At 41.0% G+C, this 20,002-nt stretch overlaps 1 pseudogene; it reads left to right on the top strand.

Annotated features, from left to right (window-relative positions):
- The first annotated feature begins 6,442 nt into the window (after positions 1-6,442).
- Positions 6,443-7,989, top strand: LOC138158515 (pleiotropic regulator 1 pseudogene; annotated as a pseudogene).
- Positions 7,990-20,002: the final 12,013 nt, after the last annotated feature.

Here is a 20,002-nt window from a genome sequence, read left to right on the forward strand (position 1 = left end):
ATATCTACACATATATACATAATACACACAAAGATCAATTATATATGTACATTTATATATACACACATAAACAAACAAATGTAGCAGTGATATGATAGAAAACATAGGAGAAAGCCATGGAATGTCAGTAACCACCATTTTTAATACTGTTTCTTCATGAACCTGTATTCTGAATTTCATTTGGAGACTGAGAATACATCACCTCACACTAATGAAAATGGATTCTTTGCCTTGACAGCCATTCTTCTGTATGGGAGTGTTGCATCTCATTGACTCATAGACTGTCAGAGTTGGGAGGTACCAGATAATTTCATTCAATTCTCTTATCTTCCTGTTGGTGATATTTAGGCCTCTGGAGAAAGGGAAAGAACTTGTGTAATTTCATAGAACCCTAGATTCAAAGAACTCTCAAGCTCCAAATTACCTCAGAGGTCATCTAGTCATCCGATTTCATTTTTCAGGTGAAAAATATGAGACTTAAGACTTGATGCTTGGTTACTACTCACTTGAAAACCATTCTTCATCCCAGCAAGTTAAAAAAATATTGTTTGATTTCTTTGTGTCCAAGAATGAGAGTATTAGAATGACTTTTTAATTTTTATGATATAATAACAATTGAAACAAAAGCAAAATAAGGAATAAAACCTTGCACAAATGTAAAAAAAAGACATGAACTTGGTGGGACTAATACTATATAGGAACAAAGCTAAGCTGTGAACCAAACCGCCTCTCTCCCTCCCCCATTCCCCAGAGACCCAAGCTGTTTTCCCAATGTCTTGGAGAAAATGGTTTCATTTTTCTTCTTTCTATGTCTTTGAGGTAATTGTTCCTTTGTAAAATCTAATCTTATATTAAGTAGTTAAATGAAACTAAGCTAGTCACAGCACCCCTAACAAGAGAACGAACACAGCCTATGGGGGGTTGGGCTGATGGCCAAGAAGAGATTCTCAGCTTCCTCAGGATACCTGAGAATTTCAAATGATGTAAGATGTATCAGGCCTAGCCTTGAGAGAGTGGGGCCAAAACAACCAGGTTACATCAGTAAATTCACTTTTGTAGAAGCTACTGGATATCAGCTCATTCACTGAAAGATATCATAGGGCACTGGATGGAGGAGGCTCATGAGTGAGAGTACTCGAAACCCCAGCAATGCTTCAATGTTACCCAGCAATAGAACTCTGAGGGGAAGAGTAGTTAACTGCCTTCTGGGGCCGTACCAGAACAATATGAGTGGGAATTAAGGGAGTACCCTGCAATGGAGCGAAGTATTTTTATTAATAGAAATTGCTCTCTGGGATATAATAAGGAAGGGAAATAAAACAGGTTTAAAAACAAAAGATAATGATTTAAAAAATCTAGCTTTAAGAAAAGAAGAATTGAAGTGCTTAAGGAGGAAGAAAAGGGAAAAAGAGAAAATTTGAGGAGGCAGAGCAGAATCCAACCTGTGGTAGTATAATGGGTTGTAGAAGGTGAAGCAGAGAGGAAAGAGAATAAATATTTGGACTGTGAACATTTGGATCTAAGCAATAGGTGTGGAACTCTACCTGTTGAGGGGAGAACTGAACTGTCTCAGGAGAAAGCAGCATTTTGGGCTGAAAGGAAGGATGAGGTGATGACCTCTCAAGACATGATCCGGTAAAGTTCTGAGGAAAAAGAGATGAGTAATAGTGGTTGATGGCTTCCATTTGAGGGCTACCAAGGCAACTATATGTCTACTTGATGTTAAAAAAAAATAGGTCAATTGTCCCTTTTAAGCATGCATTTAGGACTTGGATGAGAGCCCACAAAGATTTGTCACACTTGACAACCACTATCCACATGGGGACAAATGATTTCATAAATTGCCTATCTATATCAGCAAAGGTTGGTACCATAGAGAGTAGTCCATATAGCACAAAAAGAAAATTAACAGAAGAGACCACCAAAAAATACCAAAAAGACAATATCCAAGGGAAAGGACCAGCCCTTAAATAACTCGCCACAGATGTTTATACTCAAATGCACAGACGATTGGCAATAAAGATAGATCTAGAGAACTGAATGCAAAGATGCAAATTTGACCCCATAGGTACCACTGAGAATTGGTAGGATAGGATTTATCATTGAAATATGGCCCTGGAAGGATATCCCTTGATCCAGAGTTGGTGGAGTGTTACCTATACATATTAAGATTTATTGGGGTGGCTAGATGGCACAGTGAGTAAAGCTCTGGCCCTGGAGTCAGGAGGACCCAAGTTTGGTTCCAGCCTCAGACACTACTTAACACCCACACAAAAGAACTAGCCATGTAACTTTGGGCAAGTTACTTAGCCCCAATTGCCCTCCAAAAAAAAAGATTTATTCATGTGCCCCATTAAAAAAAAAACACTCTTTCTGACTATGTGACTAGACAAATCACTTAAATTCTCAATGTTTTGGGCAATTCTCTAAGGCTACACATTGCAGAGATGATGTCCAAATGTGCTGGTAGAACTTTACTCACGGGGAGTTACCTAGTCTGATGTAATCACAGATCCCATCTCTGTTCCCTCATCTTCTATTCATGTGATGAAACCAAGAACCCAAAATGAGTGTGCAAGTATTTGACTGAGGATCAGTGTAGGGAGAAAAGGAATTAATATTGTCAAAGCATAGACTACACACAACTTGGAAAGAAGGGGGGATTTTATGAGGAATTAAGGAAACAGATAAGAACCTAACATGGAACAGGATATTATTATGATGAGCGGAGGGGGAGGTTCAATTATTTCACCATCTGCTCCAACTATCCCTCTGTCAGAAGCAGAGTCCTTGAAAACATTCATAATCCACCTTAAGGATAACAGATCTTTCTAAAGGATCAAAGACAGGAGACACCATGAGTGGAAATTCAATCCCAGACCTGATTCTTGGGGGTAAGAGTTGGTTTCTGAATGACTAACAATGAGAACCTTGTCGCACATGACCTTTTGGTCATAGAATTCTGGCAAAGGAGAGAAACAGGTATAATTTGACATGCACCTTACATCTTTAGAGAGTAGATTTCAAAGGGTTCAGAGAAAGTATGGGTAAGAGCCCATGAAAGAGAAGTTGGTCCAAGAAGGATGAGAAATTCATGTAAATTAACTATGAAAAAAAAAGAATGATTTAGATGAGAAGGGACATAGACATTTGTTTAATGGTACCGACATGGCTACACAAGGAACTTGCTGGCCACATTAGATTTCTTAGAGACATTTACAAAAATGAGAGCAAGAGCAGGTAATGTGCGGCCAAGGGGAATAGTGTAGGATTGTAATGAGCGTATCAGGAGTAAAAGGCCAGAATGATCTGAAGGCGGCCATGAGCTAAGGACAACACAGAGATTTGTTTAGTTGTGTTGTGGGTAAGAGAAGGCTCAAAAAATAAACAACACCTCTGATTAGTGTGGATGCACTGAAGTTAATGAACAACAGACAAAAGGCTGAATTTGAATCTAATTTAGCTTCTGCTTTCTCTCCTAAGAACAATGATCGTTGCACTGGGAAACATAGATAAAAAAACTGGTTGCCAGAGATTTGAAACCCAAGACAAACAAGAAGATTGTCAAGAGGGCACCAAATTGTACTAGAGTTCAAATGATCAGGCCTGAGGGAATTGCATGCCCAGAAACTGAAAGAACTGGAACACGAGATAACTGGACCACTGTCGATGGTCTGTGAAAAGTCCTAGGAAATGCAGAAGATGCCACAGGACTAGAGAAGGGCAGAAGTTGTTCCTACTTTCAAAGCAGGTTAGAGAATAGAATCTGAAGTCTACTAACCAATGAGTTAGACTTTGATTCTTGGGAAAATTCTTTAATTTATTGGTAAAGAGATAGACTTTTGAAATCCAGAAAAGGAAGGTATTGTCACTTAGAGGCAACTTCATCAAACTATAACTAAGGCTTCATCAAGAATAGGCCATCCTACAGTAATCTTCTTTCCTTTTGTTTCAGGGTTATTAGATGAGTAGATGAAGAGAATGCCATATAAATTATGTACCTAAACTTCAGCAAAGCATTTGGAAAAATCTCTCTCATGTTCCTCTGATAGACAAAATGGAGAAATATGGAAAAGATAAGAACATAGGCAGGTAGATCCAAAGCCAGGTGAATGAATGATCCCAAAGAGTAGGAATCAATAGGTCAATGTCAACTTGAAAGGAGATCTCTACTAGAGTGCTCCAGGCATGTCTTCTTATCTCTGTGCTGCTGGACATTTTTTAATCAATGTCTTGTACAGAAGCAGGGCTGACATACCTGTCAAATTTACAAATGACAGAATGCATGGCTAACACAGTAAATGAGAGAGTTAATGCAAGAAGTTGGAATGATGAGGTGAATCTAATAGCATGAGACTGAATAGAGATATATGTAAAATATTATACTTGGCTTAAAAATTATGTTTCACAAGGACCATATGAAGGAGGGATAGCTAGACAGCAATCTGTGAGTAAAAAGATCTTGTGGTTTTAGTGGACAGCAAACTCAATAGTTATCGACATTGTGATATGGCAGCCAAAAAAGTCCATGTAATGTTAGATTGCATTATTGGAAACATAATGTCCTTGGACAGGTCATTTAACCTACCTTGGCCTCAGTTCCCTCATCTGTAAAATTAGGGAATTGGGATAATTTGCCCTTGAGGTCCATTTCAGCTCCATATTCATGATCCTCTGAGTCTATTACTGGGGACTGGGGGATGGCCCTAATTAGAGCACACCTGGAGTACTGCATCCTGGTTGGGGCTTTAGGGAGGATGTTGATAAGCTATAGAGCATCTAGGGGAAGGTGACTGGCCTTAAGAACATGTTATATGAAGATCCATTAAAGACACTGGGAGTATTTAATCCGGAGAAGAGAAGAATGGGAAAGGGAAAGCATGGTAGCTGCTTGAGTGTTTGAGGAGCCGTCATGCTAAAGAGGAATTAACACTGTTCTGCATGGCCCCAGAAGGACAAAACTCCGAGGAACTGGTGCACTATTACAAGAGCCAGGTTTAGGGTTAATTACAGGGGAAACTGCTAAACATCAATACCTTCCTGCCAGAGAGGTGATGGGCTCAAGCTGCAGAATGAGATGTAGATTTTGGAACATGGTCAATGTTGGAATTTATTTTGCTGGATCATGTATAGTTGTTATGAGACTTTTATTCTTATTTTTTGTTATTTAATTGGTTGGAGAGGGGGGAGGGAAAGAAGGAAGGAAGGAAGAAGGGTAGGAAGGAAGGAGGGAAGGAAGGAAGGAAAGAGAGAGGGAAGGAGGGAAAGGAAGGAAGAAAGGAAGAGAAAGAAGGAAGGAGGGAAAGAAAGAAAAATTATTAAGCACTATATATCAGGCAGTGTGCTAAGTATTATAGACTTAATTGTAAAAGCAAGCTAGTTTTGGCCCTCAGGGAGCTTACAATGCATACAGGATAGTGGGGGCCAGGAAAGGGTTCCTTTGGAAGCCAAATGCTTGGTGGATGGAATGGAATTACTGATTGACACATCCTGATTGACAATTACTGATTTACGCACCACCAAATATGGTGCTATTGATTTGAGTTTCTCATAAGGTGAAGGCTGGGGAACAGAAACATGGAATGAAATTGGACAGGGAATGAAGAACCTCGTGTTTCACATAGTGAGTGTACATGAAAGCCATTTCTGATGGGAATTCTCCCGGGTCAGAGAAGGAGGAGGGGGGCAAGGTGTCGGGAGGACAAGGATGCTGCCAGTACCTTAGTTGTCAGCACTGGGAAGTAGGTCAAGAGCACAGCAGGCAGTAGTTTCAGTTGCAGAAGGCATGCTTAGCTTTCCAGGGCCAGTTTCCTCCTCTCTGGGATTAGAAAACTGCTCCCACTGCAAGAGAGTCCATGTGCAACTGCCCATATCTCCAGGGGGTGGCATCTGGGAACCCTGCCAGCTAAGTAGTCTGTAGGGTGGGTGGAAGAGCTAACAGGAAGTACGTGAAGAAGGGCTGCAGCCAGAGAAGATGAGGGGGCAATCTCCATGGCACCAAGCTCCAAGAATTCTGAGCAGCTTTACCAATGCCATGATCTCTCTGGTAAAGATAAATGATGGTAGGATTCTTTTACCCAGTTACACCACCATCAATTAGATCTCTTTTCAGAGTCCCAAATTGCTGCTTTCCAAGGAAAAGGAAGGTACCAAGCACAGAAGAAATGCAGCAAAAAAAAAACCCACCCCACTTCAGTCATCAGAAAAAAAAACCTTGAAAGGAGGAAAAGGGAAGAAGGGGAGGAGTTATGGAGAAAAAAAGAAGTTTTTAGGTGAAATAAGGTAGAATGTGTTTGAGAAGAGCAATTTTGGCAAGCCCTAGAAGGAAAGGTTGTATATCCCAATCTGACTCTTCCCAGCCAGTACTTTAAATTCTCAACCAGGATTTACTGGAGACTCTCAGAGTCATAACCTTTCTATGCCATGATCCTAAACGGGAAGCATGGGGAAAACAATTGTTTACCTTCTGTTTAGGACTCACTCCATTGACTGTGTACCCTCCACATGCCCCAAGTTGACTCACTTTTCAAGAAAGAATCACAAGTCTCTACTGAAGAAGACCCTTGGCATATTTGTGGTTGATAATGCAAAGCTGCTAGAATTGGATGAAGAGAGTCACAAGCTAAAGACATCTGTCAACTTCATATAGAGTATGGTCCTGTGTAGCACATGCCAGTTGGGAAAGAAAATCTTAGAGAGAGAGACTCTCAGAGTGCAGCAGATGCAGATGGGCAGAACCAGCATCCTGCCAATCAAGGACAAGAACTCAAATATTTAGTAATTGGTCCACATCTATATCCAACAGGGACTGGTGCAACTGTGACTGCAGATACTCCGATTCAAAGACTGCCAAGTGAATCTGCTGTACAGTCTTTAACTGTGGCCCTAACTCTTTCACAGTCCAGGTTAGAGGCAAACCCTACTTCAGCTAGTGTAGGCAATATCTACCAACAAGCTGGGCTTCCTGAACACTTACAAGCACCTGGGTTAGCTATGGTTATGACAGAAGCTGGTGGCACCAAGAATGCTTCAGTGATGACCAAAAAGGCCCCTACCATGCCTAAGCCTAAGCCAGTGGCATCCTCCATGGCACTAGTGGACATGTAGGCTGGGTCTGATATTTTGCAGTGGAACATAGGAATCAGTGGTTTGTTACAGCTTTTGCTGATAAGACTATGTGGGACCTGGCTAGTGGCAAATTAAAACTGTCATTGACTGGACATATCAGTACTGTAAGAGGGGTAAGTGCAAGGAGTCCCTACCTTGTCTCCTGTGGTGAAAATAAGCAGGTGAAATGCTAGGATCTCAACTACAACCAGGTTATCAGACATTATCATGGACATAGAAGTGCAGTCCATGGTTTGGATTTGCATCCAACAATTGATGTGTTTGTGACTTGTAGTAGGGATTCAGCTTCAAGGATATGGGACCTAAGGAGACCTAAGGACAAGCCAGCGTACACCCACTGGTGAGGCACACAAATGCAGTGTCTACAGCTAAGTGTAGAGCTGCAAGACCCACAAATCATTACAGGAAGCCATGACACAACCATAAATTTATGGGACTTAGTGACTGGAAAAGAAAACACAAAAAGTCCATGAGAACAGTGGTTTTGCATCCAAGATATTATCCATTTACATCTCATTCTCCAGATATTATTAAACAGTGAAAATTCTCTGACGGAAACTTCCTTCAAAAGCTATCTGGTCATAATGCTATAATTAATACATTAGCTGTGAATTCAGAGGGAATTCTAGTATCTGGAGCAGATAATGCCCTAGGCATTGTTGGGACACTCTGTGCAGCCTGGATCTTAGGAGAGAGGATCCTGAATTGGCAGGTGCTTTTGATCAGTCTGGAAGTCGATTACTCACTGCAGAAGTTCGTAGAGCCATTAAAGTATACAGATTAGATGATTCGGCTCAGCTCAGTGATGAAGAAACTCACCCAGTCAGCTAGAAATCAGAAATGATCAAGAGAAGATTTTAAAGTGGTGAAGTCCACATAGCTGGGCCATTGTTTCATTTTGGCTTTTATAGGTTCACATTATACTCTATGTAGACCCAAGAAGCAGAAACTCAGCAGAACTCATTATTGCTTCTTCACATTTTACAGTAAACTCCCCCCTTTCTTTTGGAGGGGGGAATGCAGGGCAATTGGGGTTAAGTGACTTGCCCAAGGTCATACAGCTAGTAAGTGTTAAGTGTCTGAGTTCAGATTTGAACTCAGGTTCTCTTGACTCCAGGGCCGGTGCTCTATTCACTGTGCCACCTAGCTGCCCCAACTCTCCTTTTCTTTTCTTTTTTTTCTTTTTTCTTTTTCTTTTTTGTTGCTTTTTGGAGAAGGGAAGGTAGGACAATCACTCATTCCTCTCCATCTCCCTGCTTCCCTCCCCCCTTTATGTACCCTCTCATGTTGTAATGTAGTCCTACAAAAAAAAGCCCATGTTGATTCACCAGTATGCAGGTTGATAGGTTCTGTCCACAATGCCTTCCAGCCAGTCTTATTCACTGTTACCTCTAACAGATTTCTGCCTTCACCTCTGTGTCTCCTTGCGTACTTTTAGAAAGAAGTCTCTTACTGGTCTTTATTTTGTCACTCTGTGGCTGTCTGCATATATTCAGTCCTCTTGCAGCTCTGTTGTTTGTAGTATTCAAGATGAAAATAATTTCTTCAGTTCTGGTTTCTTTCTAAAAATGTTTAAAATACTTCTTTATTATTGAACATCTATCTTTTGCCCTTTATGGGTAAGCTAACATTTTCATGATGGGTCACCCTGTGCTACATCCTGAGTCCCTTGCTCTTTGAAACACACTATTCCATGCCTTCCTCTTTTTTCTAGTGGTATTATTTGAATGCCCTTCCCTTTGTCTTTGAAGGGCTTCCTTTTGATGACTTGCAAACCTGTTATTGAATTGATAAATTTAACTATTATGTGTCTTGGAGTTTGCAGCCATGTGCTTTTTTTCTGCAGATGATCTGTCAATTCTTTCAACTGGAACTTAATTTTCTGTTTTCAGAAGTTCTAGGAACTTCTATTATTTCCTTCACTGTGGTGGTAAGGCTTTTTGTCCTGTTGTGTTCTTCTGGGAGACCTAGGATCCTTAAGTTGTCTCTGTGCGTCCTGGCTGAGTTCAGTATGTTTTGCTTGTATAGTGAGCATTTTAAAAATGCTATTGCTTCTTTTATTCTAGGTTGTCCTTCACGTCTGAATTTGCATTCCTCATCTTTGCATGCTGTCTGTCTGTCTGTGTGTCTACCATCACCACCATTATCTAATCACTGTGACACCTAGCTGTCACTCAATAACAGAATCAGGAGCCAAAAGAAAACAAAATGGATAGAATGATAGTTCAAAAAAGGTAAAAATGAATTAGGATTAATGTTAAATCCTGCAATAAGGATTAAAAAACAAACAAACAATTGCATTGAGTACAGGATATGGAGACTTGGCTTAATAGCAGTTCATGTGAATAAGATTCGGGTATTTGAGTTGATTATTCATTCAATATGAATGACTAAATGAAAAAGAATGCTTATTAGTAAGCCCTTCCTTTCTGAAGCCTTTTTTAATTAACTAATCCCCACCCCAGTTCTTTGTATTACATCATTCCTGAAATTACTTTATATCCACTTATCTTTATACATACACATTATATCCCCCCAATATAACATAAGATCCTTGAAGGAAAGAGGTGAGTGTTTGTACCTCCAGTGCCTGGGTACTTAATGAGTATGTGTTGAATAGAACAGTGCAGGTATCATTAACTCACTTTGCAGATGAGGACATTGAGACTCAGAAAGGTTAATCACACAGCTAATAGGGGGCAAAATCAGAACTCAAACCCCAATCCATTAACCCCAAGTTCAGTGCTATTTCCACAGTGCTAATCACATAATGGAAGAGACTTTCTTTTACAGCATCTCTCTCAATTCAGGAAATCGGTTTTACACTGTCTGGGACAGATGGTCATCTACACTTGGTTTCTAGATCATTGCCTTATGAGAGAGCTCATTATCTTGATAGACAGCTCTGATTGTTTAAAAAAAGACACATCTCTTCCTTAATTTGAGAGAAGCTGCCAGCCTTTGCCCTCTGGAGCCACACATAGTATTTATTCTCACTGTTTTCATCAAAATAGAGAAAAAGAGACAGACAGAGAGAGAAAGAGAGACAGAGAGACAGAGAGAGACAGACAGAGAGACAGAGACAGAGACACAGAGAGACAGAGACACAGAGACACAGAGACAGAGAGAGAGAGACAGAGAGAGACAGAGAGAGAGAGAGAGAGAGAGAGAGAGAGAGAGAGAGAGAGAGAGAGAGAGAGAGAGAGAAACAGGTGCCAATCTGCATGGGTAAAAAGGAGTTTTCTCCCTAGAATTTCTACACTGATTAATTCTAGGACTAGTAACACCCCCCCCCACCCAAAAGTGCACTGTTAGAAGACAAGGACCATGATCTCATGACCAGAGCATTGGATTTAAGAGTCAAGAAGGCTGGATGTGAATTCTGTCTCATTTACCGACTATGAGATCATAATAGAAGCCACAGCCTCTCAAGACCTCAAATTCCTCATCAATAATAATTTAATTAATACTATTGACACACTCTTTCATTGCTAGTAGGCAATGCAGTGCCCAGAGGGCTGACCTTAGACTCAGGAAGATCTGAATTTGAATCCATCCTCAGATATTACTTAACTGTATAACTCTGGAAAAATTACTTAAACCCTCTGGGCCTCAAATTCCTCATTTGTAAAAATGGGATCTTAATAACATATAACACGTAAAGTACTCATAGACCTCAAAAAACTACATACATGCTAGCAATTATTATTTCTTCATCAGGGTATTGTGAGAAAGGCGCAGTGAACACCCTAAGTCTCTCTATAAATGAGGAATAGAATTATTTTGTCTGTAAGATGTGAGGAATAAGTTGTGTGTGTGCACTGCATTTTGTCCTTGTAGTTTATGTGTGTCTACATGTCTATATGTGACTTGCAGGGAAGCAAGATTAAATATCTCTAAAGTCTCTTCCTCCCTACCCTTCTCTAATGGAAACTGATTCCTGTCAAGAGGGGAGCCAGGAGGTTAGAGTCAGAGGCCATTGACTCTGCTCACCTCATAGAGAGGAGATAGCAGCCTAGAATTATATCTAACTTCTTCCTTAAATATTGTTAGACTAGGGGAAATATTCTTTTGGTTCAACATTGCTGACCACTATCCCTTAATGTAAAAAGATTGCCCCAAGCTATACATCCAAGGCTTGTCTTCTTTCCTGACAGAATCTAGTTCTACAAGAAGACACATACAAAATAGTTAAAAGACCCATTTATCCAAATCAACAGCAAAACAGAGATCAGAGAACATACATATAAGAGAATGCATACCAGACAATACACAGCATAAATAAACTCTCCCACTGGGAGTGAGATAACTCAGTTCAACCAAGAGAGGGGAAATTTCAGATATAACCCTGGGGGAAATTCCCCAAAGCCTCTGGGGATGTGGAAATGGGGGCATGATCCATGAGCTGGGTTTTCTACATGGTGACTTCTTTTCTGATTTTTTTCTCCCTTAAGGGACTTGAAGAGAATCTGGACCTAAGTGCCTTCTCATTTAAAGCTGGAAGCCAGAAGACCAGGTTTTCTCTTCTCCTGATCTCTCACCAACCCCACCCCTTATATAGGTGCAGAACACTGAAGAATGAATCCCTCTTCACCAAGGAGAGCTAACAAATGTACTTTGAGTGACCCATTACATGTCAATATCCTTGTACCTCAATTTTTTCAACTTTAAAAATGGAGTGATATGCTTGACCTTGGTCTATTTGGCTTGACTTTGGTCTATTTGGCTACTGAGTAAACAAATTGGAGAGCAAACCTGAAATCATTGGAAACCATTTTAGCTAGTCATAGATTTGGAGGAACTTTAGAGATCAGTTCAACCCACTCACTTCATTGATGAGGAAACTAAGGCTCAGATATATGATATTAAATGAGGGGATTGGATTTGATCTGCAAGGCTACTGGCAGGCCTCTAAATTTCTATAATCCTTTGACACAATTTAACAAAGAGTTGTTTAATAAAAGTAACTTAAATTCACTGATTTCTTCAAGTTCCCCATTTCCCTTTGGAGGTTGTTGCCACACAGTTTTATGCACCCTTTGTGCTGTTCAATGTTTCCCCATATCCAGGTCTAGCACCCAGCCTTGGGAGCATGGGAAAGACTAAGGACTTTAAAAAGTGTGTGTGTGTGTGTGTGTGTGTGTGTGTGTGTGTGTGTGAAATTCACTGAAGCTGGTTCCCTTTAGCAAGCAACAACCCTTATTAAGAGCCTACTATGTTCCAGGTACCAAGCTACAGACCAAAATTAGCCATTGAACTGATTATAATGACTAAAGGGGGCAGTGTGGCAGGGTGAACAAACAGGATATCTGAAATTCGAAGGCCTAGATTTGAATCCCAACTTTTTATCCCGAATCTTGTTTGTTTGTATAGTTGTTTCTATGTTGTCCCTCCCATTAGACGGTGAGCTCATTGAGGGCAGGGACTGTCTTTTGTCTTTTTTGTATCCCACTACTAAACCTGGCTTAATCAAGGTTTGTGGACTGAAAAACTGATTGACTGAACAAGTGACCTTAACTCTCTGGGCTTGTTTTCCAATCAGTGAAAGGAGGGAGGTGGCATTGATGATCTCACTCTAAAGCCCCTTCTGGCTCCTGATCCTCTAATCTAGACGGTAGCCTAATGAGGCTCAGCTGACATAGGAAAAGGCTAATTGCCCTTGTGATGGAAACTTTCAGACTCATGATAAAGCACAGAGGCTAGTCAGCTGCCACTTCTGTTTGGGTGGGTTTTATAGGTGCCGGCAGCAATGAAAAAGAAACTAATTGTGAAAGAGAAGAAGCCTGCGGGTCCCCCCCTCACAGCCCAGGACACTGCTCACCTACCACTGCTTCCTCAGCCTCCTTCTTAGAGTTTAGCACTCATGTGGCTCAAAGGTCATAGTTTATGGCAGTTGCTTCAAAAACATCCCTGACAAGGCACAGAGAGAGGACTCTAGAGTCAGAAGACCTGGGTTCAAATCCAGTCTTTGTTGTTTACTGCCCATATGACCTTGAGCGTATCACTTCATATCCAGGGCTTAGCTTCCTCATCTTTAAAACGAGGGCATTGGTCCAGATGACATTGGAGGTCTCTTACAGTCTGGATCTGTGATTCTGTAAGTTAAATACTCTATCATCACTATATGCATGACCTTGAACAAATCACTTACCCTCTCCGAGTCTTGGTTTCCTTATCTGTAAAAAGAAGGGGGGGGGGCGCCAGGTAGCACAGCGAGTAAGATCACTGGCTCCAGTGTAGGGATGACCTGGGATCGAATCCAGGCTCAGACACTTAGCACACACCCAGAAACACCTGGCCGTGTAACCTTGAACAAGTTACTTAACCCTGATTGCTTTTAAAAAAAAAGAAAGAGGGAGGGACTAGATGACCTCTGAAACTCCTGGCAGCTTTAGACCTGTAGTGCTCTCTTTAACCTCTCATCAGCATACTATAAGTTTCTCTCCTTCCCTGTATCTTCTTCATAATGAAAATCCATCAGGGATGGCCTTGGACAAAATGGTAAAGTAAGGCAATTTGGTTTTGGAAACACATTCCCAAGGCTCTTTTCATGACACTTTACTGCCCATTAAGCCTTGAAAGATGGTTTCTAGAATCTATAAAATTTAGGATAAATATGATTTAGAAGTGATAGGAGAGAGCCTAGAGATGATTGAGTTCAATGTCATCTATAGCCTTCTTTGTACCATCTACCAACACACACAGGCACCTAGTCCCTTCCTTCTGCCCTCTGTTAGTCAAGGCTACCTTCCTTGGCCCTACCTGAACCAACCACTGCTAGTCAGTGACCAATTATGAGGCCTTTTCTCAGCTTCTTCCCTTTCCTCAAAACGAATCTCTCCAAAATCTCTTTCCTCTTGGAGTCTGTCCTCAGCTCTCCCAATTGAGCAGTCTGAGGGTGACTGTGCCCATAGTGTTAATATCACGGTATTTACATTTTAAGAGGTGAAGTGAAGGATTCTAAGGACTTAGCCAGATGAAGGAAGGCCCAGTCTATACACGGTTCCTGGGATTCCAGGATTTAGTGCTTGAAAGAATGTTAGAGATAACGGCTATTGCACAGCTGGGAGGACAACAAGGTGGCGCCATAGTGCACAGAGCACCTGACCTGGAGTCAGGAAGACCTGAGTTCAAATATGATCTCAGACACTTGTTAGCTGTGTGACCCTGGGCAAGTCACTTACCCCTGGTTGCCTCAGTTTCTCCTCTGTAAAATGAGCTGGAGAAGGAAAGGCAATCCACTCCAGTATGTTTACCAAGAAAACCCCAAATAAGGTCATGAAGAGTTAGACATAACTGATAAATGACAGACAGTATCACCTCAACAACACAGATGGGAAGTGGAGTATTTTTTGTGAATAACTGCAAGCAGGTCAGGTTGGCTGGACCACAGAGGAGAGGGAGACAATGTGTTAGAAGACTGGAATCTTAGTGATGGAAACCTAATAAAGCTGCCCCCAGCCCCAATAGTCTAACTTCAGGCATGTCCTGATTTAACCACACTACAGGCCCCCAAACACAATCATAGACCTCACGGAACAGCATGCCCACTACCACTAGCGAGACACTACCCCCAGACCCAATTCACATATTGGAACAGGTGTGTCTTTGCACTCAACTACAATCACATCACCCATTTAGCCCGAGACAGGACCACAATACCTAGCTATCTAGCCATCCTGACCAGACAGGACCACAATAGCTAGCCAATCAGAAAACAGCACCACCAGGATGTCTGACCACCAAACCATAGAAGGGACCCTCCCCTATTACTAAGTCCTTGACAAACACCTCCTGCCTTTTTAATATTCACAATTTCTGTTGTGTAATAAGCATCGTTATTACACTATAAAATCACCTGTCTTGTCTTACTAAGTTGCAGATTCCTCTTGGAACCTCGTCCGCTTCTGAGGGGCATCATTTCTCAATAAAAGCTTGTACTAGATTAGAGGTGGTCTGATCCTCACAACGTACCATGAAACTGCAACATTAGAACAGTAGATCTAGAGCTGGAAGGGACCTTAGAAGTCATCCCATCCAACCACCTCCTTTCACAAATGAGGAAATGGAGGCCAGGGAGGTTAAACAACATACTTTGGGTCACACAGGTAGAATTCGATTCCAGGTCTAATTTACCCTCTCCACTAGAATATATTGCTCTGCTCCCTTCCCTGCCCCAAGCCCAAGATGTAAAGAGCTTGAAGGCCAAGTACTTCTGGTGTTGTTCTTTAATAGGAAAACATTAGAGTTTATTGAGCATAGTGATGACATAGACTCGTGCTTTAGAAAGATCTCTTTGGGTGTGTGGAGGATGGATTAAAGTGAGGAGAGGCCAGAGCAGATGTGGTATGCCATCTCCTCTTATTTAATATCCTATCCTGTCCCATCCCATCCCATTCCTTCCCATCCTATCCCTTCCCATCCCATCCCATCCCTTCCTTTCCCATCCTATCTTACCCTGTCCTGTTCAGTCCTATCATCATATCACAAGAGGCAGTCATCATAAGGTAGTCAGGACATTGATCTTAGAATCAAAGACCTGAGCTCAAAGTCTGGAGCTAAAATTGAATTTGCTGAATCCTTTGACCTCTCTGGGAAGCAGCAGTCAGAAGAGCCCAGCAGAGAGCGTCATAAAGCAGGAAAGGGGTGGTGCTGAGAGCCTCTAGGACATGAAGGCAGAATGCCCAGCAGTCAGCAAGGCCAGTGAGAGGCAAGGACATTCCTGGAAAAGACTGGCAGCTCTACAGTGTCAGAGCTATGATTGTACATTCCACCCAAGTGCCCCTCCACATTCATGCCCTTCTTCTCAGTGCTGTAGCAAGAGTGCTTCAGTTGGACTTGGGGAGACCTAGGTTCAAATCACACCTTAGAGGATGAGCTAGCTTTGTGACCCTGGACAAATCACTTGACTTTTTGGAGCTTCATTTTCCTCATCTGTAAAATGGGGCTAATATTCATTGTACTATCTACCTTATAGGAGCTTCAAGCCTGGGCATTGTTACAATCTGAGGAACAGTTATAGGATCTGGAAGTATTTACCTGGTAAAATATATATCACATATGCCAGGGAAGACCTGGCACCAGGTAGAGTACACCTGCATAAGAGATGCTGCCAGCTCACAAGGGGACCTGAGGAAAGGATTTTTAAAAATGGCAACCAACCGAAAACAATTCACTCTTCATTCATCCCTCCCCCCTGAAGTTAGCTTTTGAGGAACTCTCGCAGCAGGCAAGAGTACCTTTTTTCTGTGGTGAAGCCCAGGTCTAAGGAGGCAGAGCTATAAAGAGAAGATTAATGTACAATGAGGGAACCAGGATCCCCTGCCCAGCGCCTGGTGCTGCCTGTCTGGCTTGAACCTCATTGCTCTCAGGAGAGGTTCCTAAGGCATTCCAAATTTCCTGAATGGGATCAATGGGAAATAGCTACTTAATGCACAGACTTTATGGGTAAAAAAATCAAAAAAACCCTTTTCCTAAATTCCTAAAGGAGAGCTATAAAGGATGAAAGTTCCAGGTTAGCTCTCCTCCCAGGCTGGGAGGTGACGAACAAATATTAACTCCCAAAGGGGCTGGGGCTGAAGACTGCATGCAATTTACTGTCAATGTCTATTAATGTCTATGTCCATGTTAATACCATCAATCTTACATGCTTTTATCACTAATTTGATTAAATGCTTATTTATTTATGATCTGAGAAGAAATGAATCCATGAAGTCCCAAGATAAGGTAGGATGATAGGGAACAATTTTCCTGATTATGATGCCAAGATCTAATTGATGAAAACACCACCCACAACCCTAGAGATAAGTGACTACCTACCTTCAGAAAGACAGAGCCAAGGACTGACTAGCAGCCTGTTGTTTTGAGAGTAGAATGTATGCTCCTTGAGGGCAGAGGCTTGTTTATTTTTTCTTTGTATTGCCATCAGCAACCCACAGTGCCTGGTACATGGTAGGACTTAATGAATGAGTTAATTGAATTGAACTGAAAGAGCTATAGCTCGAACTTCTCCCAGAGTGCCCTCTGGTGTTGGGTAGTGCACATAACAGATATGGTTTAGTATTTTATAACTACATTCCTAGGGACCTTGCTGTAATAGGACCAAGCACTGATCATAGAGCTCTTTATGACTCAAATAGAAGAATGAAGTAGACATAATAGCTTCAAATATGTGAAGTGTACAACATTATGTGAAAAGAAGAGTCATTCCACTTCGTCCTAGATGACAAAATTAGTGCCTATGTGCAAGGTATTGGGCCACATCCTGGGAACACCAAAAAGAAAAAAAATCAAATGACAGTACCTTCTTTCAAAGAGCATACACTTTAAGGGCAGATTAAGTGGTAGAAATTCTAGGGAGACAAATTTGAGCTCAATGTAGGCTCCCCAAAATTCAATACCCTTCTGAGATAATGAGTTCTCCATTGCCATAAAAATGGGGTTTTTTTTGGAAGCAATCAGGGTTAAGTAACTTGCTCAAGGTTACACGGCCAGGTGTTTCTGGGTGGGTGCTAAGTGTCTGAGCCCAGATTCAATCCCCAGGTCATGCCGACACTGGAGCCGGTGTTCTTACTCGCTGTGCTACCTGGCCATCCCAACAAAAATGTTTAAGCAGGGACTAAATGACTACTTTCAGAAATGTTTTAGTTAGGACAGATGAAATTGGCTCAATGAAGACACAAATAACAAATAGTCATCAATCGGTGGAGAGAAGAGAGGTAGAAAGAGGAAAGAGGAAAAGTACAGGAAGCTGCTAAAAGTGTAGGGTTTTTTTCCAGACCATATTGCAGATATTTGCCTTGATAACTACTGTATTGAGGCATTTCTGAGTTTGAGTTATGTTTGTGTTTCTTCCAGATTCAGTCAATAATTATGGTCACACAAAATGCAAGTTGATCCCCCTGCTTACAAGAAGTCAGGAATTCCTCTCCATACATGAGTTTATTAGTCAATGCAAAGTGTTCCTTGAAGGAATAGAAGAAATGTTTTAAGTAGAAAGCAAAGAGAAAAAGACATCTAGGAATCAGAGTCCATTGAAGAGTTTTATAATAGGAAGGGACCTCATATATGAAACTTCAATTGAATGAAAGCTCCTTTACAATACACCTGACTAGCGCTGGTATAGTTTTTTTTTCCTTGAAACTCTCAAGTGAAGGATGACACCCTCTCTGACACTGCACACTGGGACAGCTCTGATCATCACGAATGTCTTCTTAACATTAAACCCAAATCTGCCTCTTTGCAGCCAATTTCTATCCATTGCTCCTTTTTCTGCTCTCTTGGGCCAGATATTGAAGTCAGTTATTATGCTTGCTCTAACCCCAACCCTGATTCTTCTCTTCTCTAGGCTAAACAACTACAAGTCCTTCACCTAATTCTCATACACTCTAATTTTGAGACCCTTCATCATCCTGGGTTCCCTTCTCTGAGTGTTGTCCGACTCATCAATATATCCTTCCTAAAATGTGGCCTCCAGAATGGAATATGATATTCCCCATATGGTCTGCACATAACTGTACTACAGGGCCATCTCTTCATGAAGCCCAAGTTTTCATCAGTTTTCTTGACTGTCCTTCCACAATGTAGTCTGAAATTAAACTTGAGATCCACCAAAATGCCTAGGTTTTTTCTAATTACTACCTACCCACATCCTCACCATCTTGTATTTGTGAGCTGATTTGTTGAGCCTGTGTGAAAGACTTCACATTTATTCCTATTGTATATCACAATCTTATTATGTTCAGTCTGATATCCTACCTTGTCAACATCTTTTAACTTCTGACTCTGTTATCCAGTGTGTAGTTAACCCTTCCAGGTTTGTGTCACCTGTAAATTTGATAACTCTGATATCTGTGTCTTCTTCTAAGTCATTGACAGATGTTAATGAGCACAAGGCGTTCAATCATAGATCCCTGGAAACTTTCTTCCATTTTAACATTGAATCATCAATGATTACTCTTTATAAATGGATATTCAATCTGTTGCAACATCAGCCAATTGTGCTATTAACTTCTCTCCATCTTTTCCACAGAATAACATGAAAATGTTGTATAATGCTTTTCTAGAATATGTTAAATTATATATATGAAGGTAGCTAGTGGATACAGTGCTGAACCTAGAGGCAGAAAAACTTGAGTTCAAATCCTAGCTCAAATACTTCCCAGATGTGCAGCCTTGGGCAGGTCACAACCTCTTTGTGACTCAGTTTCCTCATATCTAAAATGAAGGCAATAAAAGTGCCTACTTCTCAGGGTTGTTGTGAGGCTCAAATGAGATAGTGTATATAATAAACTTTGAAAACTTTACAGTGCCATTATTATGATTTCATACTCCAGTTCCATTATCTTCACATCCTTTGCTATTGAATAGGGTAATAAAATTAGTCTGACTTGATCTGTTCTTGATAAAGCCATGTTTCCTCTTTGGGACGATTACTTCCTTTTCTAGATGTTCATCATCCATCATTTTAATTATTTCTTCTAAAATTTTTCGAAGAATGGAATCTTATTGACCTGTAGTCTTCAGTCTCCACTCTTTTCCTTCTTTTAATAGCTGGGACATTTGTCCTTCTCTAGTCCTTCAGTGACTTTCCTGACATGGTTAACAAATTCATAAATAAGAAAAATCTGCTCATTTGCCAGTGTCTGTCTGTTGTTAGTACAAATGAGAAAAGGGTTCTTTTATCTTCCTCAACTTCCATTTTGCACTGAATACAATATCTTCATTTAGTATGGATGATGTTTAGGAAATAGTCACCACAGAAACACAGTCTTACCACCGGTTTTTGTTTTCATGGGAATTGCATTGATTTTCTTAGTTGTCAGGGGAAAAATCTGTTTGTAGCTAAAAATGTTCACCCTTCCCTAGCTAGCCA

The sequence above is a fragment of the Petaurus breviceps genome, unplaced genomic scaffold (assembly GCF_028583685.1).
Source record: "Petaurus breviceps papuanus isolate PSGF00001 unplaced genomic scaffold, PetGlider_PUasm1.0 174, whole genome shotgun sequence".
NCBI lineage: Eukaryota > Metazoa > Chordata > Mammalia > Diprotodontia > Petauridae > Petaurus > Petaurus breviceps.